Source organism: Ipomoea triloba, chromosome 11, assembly GCF_003576645.1.
Source record: "Ipomoea triloba cultivar NCNSP0323 chromosome 11, ASM357664v1".
NCBI classification, from domain to species: domain Eukaryota; kingdom Viridiplantae; phylum Streptophyta; class Magnoliopsida; order Solanales; family Convolvulaceae; genus Ipomoea; species Ipomoea triloba.
The window spans coordinates 2,207,763-2,216,855 of NC_044926.1; the positions used below are offsets into that span (position 1 = coordinate 2,207,763).

Sequence of the window (9,093 nt, forward strand, 5' to 3'; positions counted from 1 at the left end):
GGGGGGGGGGGGGGGGGGGGGGGGGGGGGGGGGGGGGGGGGGGGGGGGGGGGGGGGGGGGGGGGGGGGGGGGGGGGGGGGGGGGGGGGGGGGGGGGGGGGGGGGGGGGGGGGGGGGGGGGGGGGGGGGGGGGGGGGGGGGGGGGGGGCGTAACGGCAATGGAGGGAAGAAAAATGTGTGTTGTGGGGAAGTGCAACATTTCAAAGAATGAAGAATAATATGAACGTTTTGGTCCTACTCATTTTGTTGGAGGATGTGCACTGACTAGGAAGATTTTGTGCAACGGGCCGGTTCGGTTCAGTTCAGAAGACGTTAGAATCATGTTTCTCGTGCTCGGTTTTACTTTTAGGGCGAATTTTAGTATCTTAATATGTAAGATTATAAATAATAAGAAATTTAATTAAAAGTAACATGAAGTTATATATTGGTACTAGCTTAGTTAATTAAGTTATTGCCGTTTGCGTGGTTAGGTTAACGTTAAATGAAAACATATAATACAATTATAAGGAGATATAAAATTATAAAGAAATTTATAAGTATATATACAAGTAAAGATTTGTAACGTACTTGAAACATGCTTCATTATTAAGTTTTTTTTTTTTTGAGAAAATTATTAAGTTATTATTAATTTCTTTACTATTTATGATTTTTCATGAATTGATTAAAATTACTAAAAAAGTCATCAATAGAATGAAAAATAACGTTTTTAGTCTATTGGTTACGTTGTGACTTTAGTGCAAGTTTAATCTTTCCCTTCTTGGCGCTATAAATTTAGTTTCTTAAATCTTAAGCGAAATGACAAATTGAGTTGATATGGTTTTTTAACAAAACCTTCACACAAGACTAAATTCCCAACTTCGAATAACCAAACCTTCACGCAAGACTAAATTCCCAACTTCGTTTAAAATTTAGGAATTAAATATATAATGTGAATAACTAATGTGTATATTTTACATCATGATTAATTGGTTATAATTGAGAGACATATTAAAATAGACATCATTTTATTAAAATCTTCATTTTTCCTTAATTACAAAATGTACATCTTAACATTCATTTTATATATATTTTTTTTGAAAGATAACATTCATTATATTTTACAGCGTGGTTATATAACTCTTACAAAGTGAATCTATTTAATAACCAATTCTTTTTTTATAAAAACAAAAGTCAATTAAATAGTGTCACATGAATGTTATGACATAAATTTGATAGAGAATGTGGTATGAAAAAAATTTAGTTTCGACCCATAAATTATTACCTCTTACATTTTTCAAGAAGGTGATAATAAAATTGATCATAAAGTAATTTTTTAAATATATAACCTCAAAAGGCAATAATATAATTTTTTTAGAAAAAGTTCAAATTTAATACTTACTAATAAAACTTTATACGGTTATAATTTTCATATATTGATACCCTGGGACATTTATCCGTTAGTTCAAAACAAAAAAAAAAAATTCTAAATAAAGAGTAAAATTTTACTTCACTTATGGTATAAAGGGATAATAATTAAATAGATTTCCCAATAAACTAACTACGGATTCTAATTTTAAGTCTTAATTTGGAGATTTTGATTGCTTTAGAATAATAGGCAACAGTTTCATCAAATACCCAACAATTTATCTTTGGATTTGAATTAATGGCAAGTATTTTTCCAAAAAAAAAAAAGAAAAAAAAAAGATTGTGAAGATGGCACACACACAAGTACTAGGATTAATGAGTAATCATTTGCATTTACCAAATGCAGGAGTGAGCAGAAGCCCATAAAAAGAGCATGTGGACAAATTTACTCTTCTGGGAAATGGAATAACTGCAGAGAGAGTGGGAATAGTACTGTGTTGAGGATAGTCAAAGTGAAAATGAAAGAAAGAGGGTGAAAGTCTCAGAATTTTTATCCAAAGGACGAAACGATGGAGACATATTTGGTAGTGGTGGGACTGCCTCTCCAGATCAGACTTTGAATGCCAAAAAAGTTTTAGTTTGAATTCTCTCTCTCTCTCCAAAGATGTTCTGTAGGACACCTTTCAATAATTATATGCTAATTACAAATCAATGTCAAATTATTGAACTACCCTAGCCTGCACTACTTTTTCTTCCCTTCTTCCTCTCTATCACTGAAAATTACACCTTAATATAGTTACAAAACATAAGTGTATTTTGTATTTGATAAAGTTATATTTTATTGTATTGGTCTATATGTATGTGTTTTATTTGTATAGCGAAGTAAATTAATGTGTGAATCAGATGGCGATTGATCAAAGATACAAATTAAAATCGAACTACAAAAAGTAATCACAATTACTCATTTTGTTAATACAATATAGATGTTCACTCTACTATGAACATGCCTAATAACACATCTCTAGTTCTTACTTATTATCTCGTAAATAGCTCAATTTTAATGCAGTTATTATAATTATAAAATTATAAAATGAATTCTAACATGATGATTAAATTGTGAGTAAGTTAAAACTACGTATCAAACTTTTGACTCATTTGTCTTTGAAAAGTTAGGCCCGTGTCTTACTATATCACACTCATGCCATAATTCATCAATCAATGTGCTGGAAACTGTGATTAACACCCAAATTCAAAGCACCCCAAAAAAACCAACCACTTGAAGTTGAAAGTGGACACAGTTATTTGTATTACCAAATCATGTATAGCTTCTTGTCAACTGTCATTGATGATAGATTCTTCTTTTTGACCATACATACTCTAAAGCAGTAGAAGCTAGTGACCATATTGTTTATGGAAAAAAGAGTGCCCCAAAAGCCTTTTCATCTATCATCAATGGCAAAAAGGATAAATGAGTGGGAAACACAATTTTCTACTTTTTGTATAAGAAGATTATGAGTTTGAGTGTTATTAATAACTTTTTGATTTAGCTTGTCTCGTAGAAATTTTTTAATGTGATTTACTAAATATTATACAAAAATAAAATTACAGCAATAAAATTACAGCGTTCATACTTTTATTCGTAATAATTATGAGATTTTTTCATTGTCAAAAAATGTTATATTGCATAGTGTCCAGCTGGATCAATTGACAGCTGAAATTTTTTTATTTTTGATTTTTGATTTTTGATTTTTTCAGTTGTTGAACTAATAATTTATGGTTCCCTACTGGCCACTGCACAATGATTGAGCAAGTAGTGAGAATGACCGTATTATATATGTTTTCCTTTTCTGTGTAAGAAGTTAGCTGCAATCACCCAATGGAAAAATTCACATGATTAGTCTAATAGGTGAAACAATTTGGATCGTATTTACACTCTGCTTATATATGTTCCATTATTATCGTTGCAGCTAGATAAGATCTGGTATGAACTTTAATTTGTTATTGTCATATAAAACACAATAGAGATTAGAATAGTAACAACAATAAGAGTGCCATTTGATCAATTCATATACGGTCGAGGATGAACCAACGTGACAGATACTAATAATATTCAGCATGCTCGAGTACAATGGATTAGAAGACTGGACTATGGTGTAGCTCTAACAAATTCTTATTGATGATATTTTTGGTGTTCTTTCGTTGGAAAAAAACAAATATTAATTTTGAAGTGTTGATTTGTGATCGTTGATTCTCTCTGTCATCTAAAAAACATATGATATTTTAACCATTAAAAAGAACAATTTTCAACCCATAAAATAATAGAATTTATTAGGTTATACACGATAACCAATTGGTTGGTTTGCTCGGTAACACTTTAAATTTTCAATCACGATGGGAAAATGTTTTTCACACTAATTAATGATGGCAGAATCTTGGGAACTGCTTACTAATTTGCATGATCCAATTCTCAATGAAATTATTGGGGGGGGGGGGGGGGGGGNGGCTCAAAAATAATACTAGTAATAACCAGTATGTTTACCTTAACTCAAATTTGGTTGCAAACTGGATGGATGTGAGTTCTTTATGCCCCTTGACGAGATCGAATGTATATTAGCATCTAATTGCATTAGAATAGGTTGGTCATGTTTTATTTAGTATTTTTCTTTGATTGTTTGTTGTTCTTTTATATGTAATTTTTTTAACTTAAAATTAAATAATTAGAATGTAAATGCTTGCAAAATTAATGTAAATTGTCAGTTGTCATTGTTAGGTCAGAAGATCCAAAATAAATGTGTGCGGTGACAACATATTCGTTGACGACCACCTATGGTACCAAAAAATGTGTGACTGATTTCGAAAACTTTTTTTTTTTTTTTTTTTTTCTGGGGGAGAAGAAAAAATAATGTTTTTATTTAATTTTAATTTTATTATTTTTATTTCAAAATTAATGGTCGAGTGGGTGAAATATTACTTTTGTACATAAAAGTTATGAGTTGGATAATTGCTAACCCACATTCGGTCCAACTCGTGATTTACTTCTATTATGTAATTTGCATACTATTACACAAACAATTTTCATTGTCATGTTTCTTTCCAACACCATCAGATCAGAAGGTCATGAATCTTATTCTTATCAACAAACTTTATCAGTCAAGTTTGTCGCATAAGATCTTCTTAGTCAAAATTCAATTCTTGCCAACACTTTATGGTCAAGTAAGTTGCATGGTTCTAATCACAAGTTTGATTATAGCTAAGTAGCTAACCTCTCTCAGTCAAATTAGTCGTGTGCTTAGCTCACTGATTTAGTATGCAAAATTTGGGGCAAAGGACCAATGTTCAAAATATGACAACGACAATGTGAGAATTATGAGCTGAGTAAAGTGAGCAAATCCTTTATGCACACCAACATTTGGACATGTAGCACTGTGCATGTTACCGTGATTTACATCTTCCAAATGTTATGTCAGGTCAGAATGCAGGGTATTGGAGTTAGGGATTCAACCTTTTAGGACAATAATATAATTAGTCACACAATATCTTACTAATACAACTTACTTCTCTTATATTATTAATAAATTATTATACATAAGTAGAGTTTATTTGATACATATCATTAAATAACGGATGCCATCTAAATAGAATAATAATAATATTATTATTAATGCTTTTGAAAATTGTATCAATCTTGCAATGAATACAGGCGAGTTTTTCTACGTTTTGAAAAACACGCATGCACAATCATACGGCCAAGCAATGGCCCCATTCACACCGTACACAAGAAGACTTTTCGGTGGTGGAATGTTGGATCTCACTGTCATCACTCATCACAACACTGAACCGTAGCAGAACTACCCAAGTGATCCAAGAACAACGTATATGGGTTGAACCAAAATTAGTATATTTATGAATTATTTTAACCTTTTCTACATTCACTATAGTATTATACTATTATTATTCCTACCTACTTACCATATTTGACTATTGGGTATTTCAAAATTTGAAATTTTACTAGATTTATGGATAACCTGAAATTTAAGTGGGATGAATTTATTTTTTTTAGTACTAGGTGGGATAAATTTAATTTTTTTAAGGTTTTAAGTTTGAATTTTATGAATGGAATAGCAATAGCATATGTTATGAGAACTCTTGGTATTGGGTTTTTTTTTTAAAGAGTTACTATTTTTTTTAACCCTATGTTCACAATTTTTAAACTCTATATTCATAATTTTATAACTTTATATTCAACAGTATAACACAATTTTTGAATCTATATAACAAAATTATAAATATAGACTTCAAAAGTCATGAATATTGAGTAATATAATTTTGTATATTGAAATCTAAAATTGTGAACATAGAGTTTTAAAATTGTGGACATGAACTTGGGTCCACCTTGCAATGAACACAAGAGATCTTCCGAAATGACACTTGGATTCTCGTCGTAGCCTTTCTCCGGAAAGATAATCTTTGTGCCAAAGACACAAGGCTGGTTATGTACCTTCAGTTGGGGAAATGTCAATGGACTTCAGTGAGAAGAAAAAGACTCAGGGAGTTTGCAAGTTGTTCCATCCAGATGTCGACTTGTACACATTCTGCAAGGTCATCAATCACTCGTCAAAAGTTTTAAGGTCCTATGAGGATCAAAACTCTCTTGTAACACAGTCTGCGAATCTAAATTTTATTAGCTTACCTACAAAATTTAGTTCTATGTCAGATTGTATGGAATGGCTTTACATTCCATTGAACCTTGTATTTGTTTCTAATGTTTATTAATGAAGGTTTATTATTATTATCAAAAAAAAAAAAAAATTAGCCTCTGTCGAGCTAGTAGTACACTAGATTCGATTAGATGATTGATATAGGAATATTATGAAAGGCTACTTAGTACTTACCCCCTAGCATCAATAATATTTTTGGAAATCTTCATGTTCTTGGTGGTGCCCTTGTAGATCAGAGGTCTTCAAAGCTGCAAGGCAATGATCGTTCTATGATAGGCACTTTCCTAAGGGCTAGTCCTTCTCCGAAGTAAGAGGAAAATATATCAGTATATCTCTAGGATCAACCCTCGTTCAGACATATCATGTGATATCCTCTCGTTTTTAAAAGTGGCTTTTACTGTTTTATAGTTACGTTTCTAATTTATTACTTTCTCTATCTCTTGATTGGTTTAATATATTAGGCTTGATTAGACTTATTTTTTATTTTAAAAATTATATTAAAATATTATTAAATATAAAAAAATATTTTTAATAAAAGAATTACTGAAAAATTAATTTAATAAATAAATGAAAAACAAAACAAATAAAATGAGACAGAGTTTATATTTATTTAATATAAATATATATAATTTTAACTCAATTCCAAATCACATATTAGACACTAATAATAATAATAATAAAGATGACGAAATGGGATCCGGATGTCCATTTTATTGGATAAGACTTGATCCAAGGGATACAAGAGGGAATGGTGGCTCGAGAAAGAAGAATTCATGATGGCCTAGCAAGGTAGAAGGTAGGGTGTCTTAGGTGAAGGGTGATCCAGTCACTTCCTCCGACCATGGTGTGGCCGCCCGCTTGCCTCCTTCGGCCATGGTGGTGCCCCCTACCTCCTTCGGCTATGGTGTGGTCACCCGCCGGCCTCCTCCAAATGGCTCCAATTATGGTGGGATTGCCCGCCTACCTCTTCTGGCCATGGTGTGGCTATTCGCCTCCATCCTCCAACTATGAAGTGGTTGTCCACCTACCTCCTCTAGCTGTGGTGTGGTCGGTGACCTACATCCTCCTGTCTAAGTTGAATCTCTTAGTTAATTATATTTAAATCATAATTGAATTTTTAAAAATTTTTTTGTGAGGAAAATTTATTTTCTTGCTTTAAAAAAATTTATTTTGGTGAGGATAATTGTAACATTTTTTTTAAAACATTTAAAAAAGGGAAAATGGCATCTTTAGTCCCTGAGTTATAGGGGTAGTGTAGACTCAGTCCCTAAGTTATGGCTGTATGCGAGTTTAGTCCCTCAGTTATTCACAAAGTGGCGAGTTTAGTCCCTGAACATTAAATTTGACGAAAAAAATTAAAAAATATTCAAAATTTGAGGGGTAAAATAGGAAATTCACATTTTATTATTATTCTTATATCAAAACCACTTTTACAACATTATTTTTTCACTTCTTAGCCTAATTATTTTCAATATTTTTCATTTTTAAAAACATTTTAATAACTTTCAAATGACTTGTTAGTAACCTGACTCTCGTATAACACACTTAAAACCTAGCACAAATAAAGAAATGCATGATCATTGTATTTAGGTGTATGAAACACACTATCCTAACAAGTTTTTATTTTTTTACTAAGCAACAAATGTAATACAATTAAAACTTTTGAGATTTTTTTACACACTATCCTATCTCAAAAGTTTAATTTTATTACATTTGTTACTTAGTAAAAAAATAAAAACTTGTTAGGACAGTGTGTTTCATACACCTAAATACAATGATCATGCATTTCTTTATTTGTGCTAAGTTTTAAGTGTGTTATACGAGAGTCACGTTCCTAACAAGTCATTTGAAAGTTATTAAAATGCTTTTAAAAATGAAAAATATTGAAAATAATTAGGCTAAGAAGTGAAAAAATAATGTTGTAAAAGTGGTTTTGATATAAGAAAAATAATAAAATGTGAATTTCCTATTTTACCCCTCAAATTTTGAATATTTTTTAATTTTTTCGTCAAATTTAATGTTCAGGGACTAAACTCGCCACTTTGTGAATAACTGAGGGACTAAACTCGCATACAGCCATAACTTAGGGACTGAGTCTACACTACCCCTATAACTTAGGGACTAAAGATGCCATTTTCCCTTTAAAAAAAAAATGTTACAATTATCACGTGAACAAACCACCATAGTTTTCCTATGTAACCGTTAAGCCATTAGGCAGACGCTCGATTACTCGCTTAAATAACGGATTCAGTTATTATGGAATTAAAAATAAATATATATACAATTAATTTCCCAAGAGTCGAATTCAATCCCCCGGTTTTCCGATTTCCGTTTTGCAGTTACCACCGCCGTTCCTCCGCCACTGCTAGTGGTAGTAGTGACTGTTTGCAACCACCGCCATGGAGAGGTATACTGGCGAGCACCCGAGGGACGTGTACGGACGCATCCGCATAGCGCAGGATTGCTGGCAAAAGTTCAGCAAGGAGGCGGCGTTCGCGCTCTACACTCCCTTCATCGTCTCTTTGGCGTCGGGGAATCTCAAGGTCGAGTCGTTCAGACAGTTCGTCGCACAGGACGTTTATTTGCTCAACATATTCGCTCATGCGTCAGTTTTTTTTTTTTTTCTTCTTCTTCTTCGTATTCTGTCGCTCAAGATATTCATATTCTGTCTTTCCTTATATCTATGGATTATGTGTATAGCGGGGCGGGATTTCTTTTTCGTTTTAATGTATTCGTTCTTTTCTATTTTGTTGATTAAACAAGACAATGTTCAATAATTAAATTTGTTAATTCGATAATTTTTTGAAAATTACTGTTCTACCTTTTGAAGTTTTGTGTGTGTCGTATCTTATGCGGATGCACTTTTAAGATTCTTCTGAAGCTTAATTTTGATAGAGATTTTGATATTATTATTATTTTTAAAAATGTTCTTAAAATGGCATTAGTCTGCTGGAAGAGTTTCTTTGTTCATTAACTTTGGTATTGTCTGCCTTTTGCTTTTTTCTTTTTTTTTTTTTTTTTTTTTTTTTTTG

At 32.1% G+C, this 9,093-nt stretch overlaps 1 pseudogene; it reads left to right on the forward strand.

Annotated features, from left to right (window-relative positions):
- The first annotated feature begins 8,384 nt into the window (after positions 1–8,384).
- The window catches only part of LOC115997382, a 3,366-nt pseudogene continuing 2,657 nt past the window's right edge, over positions 8,385–9,093 (forward strand).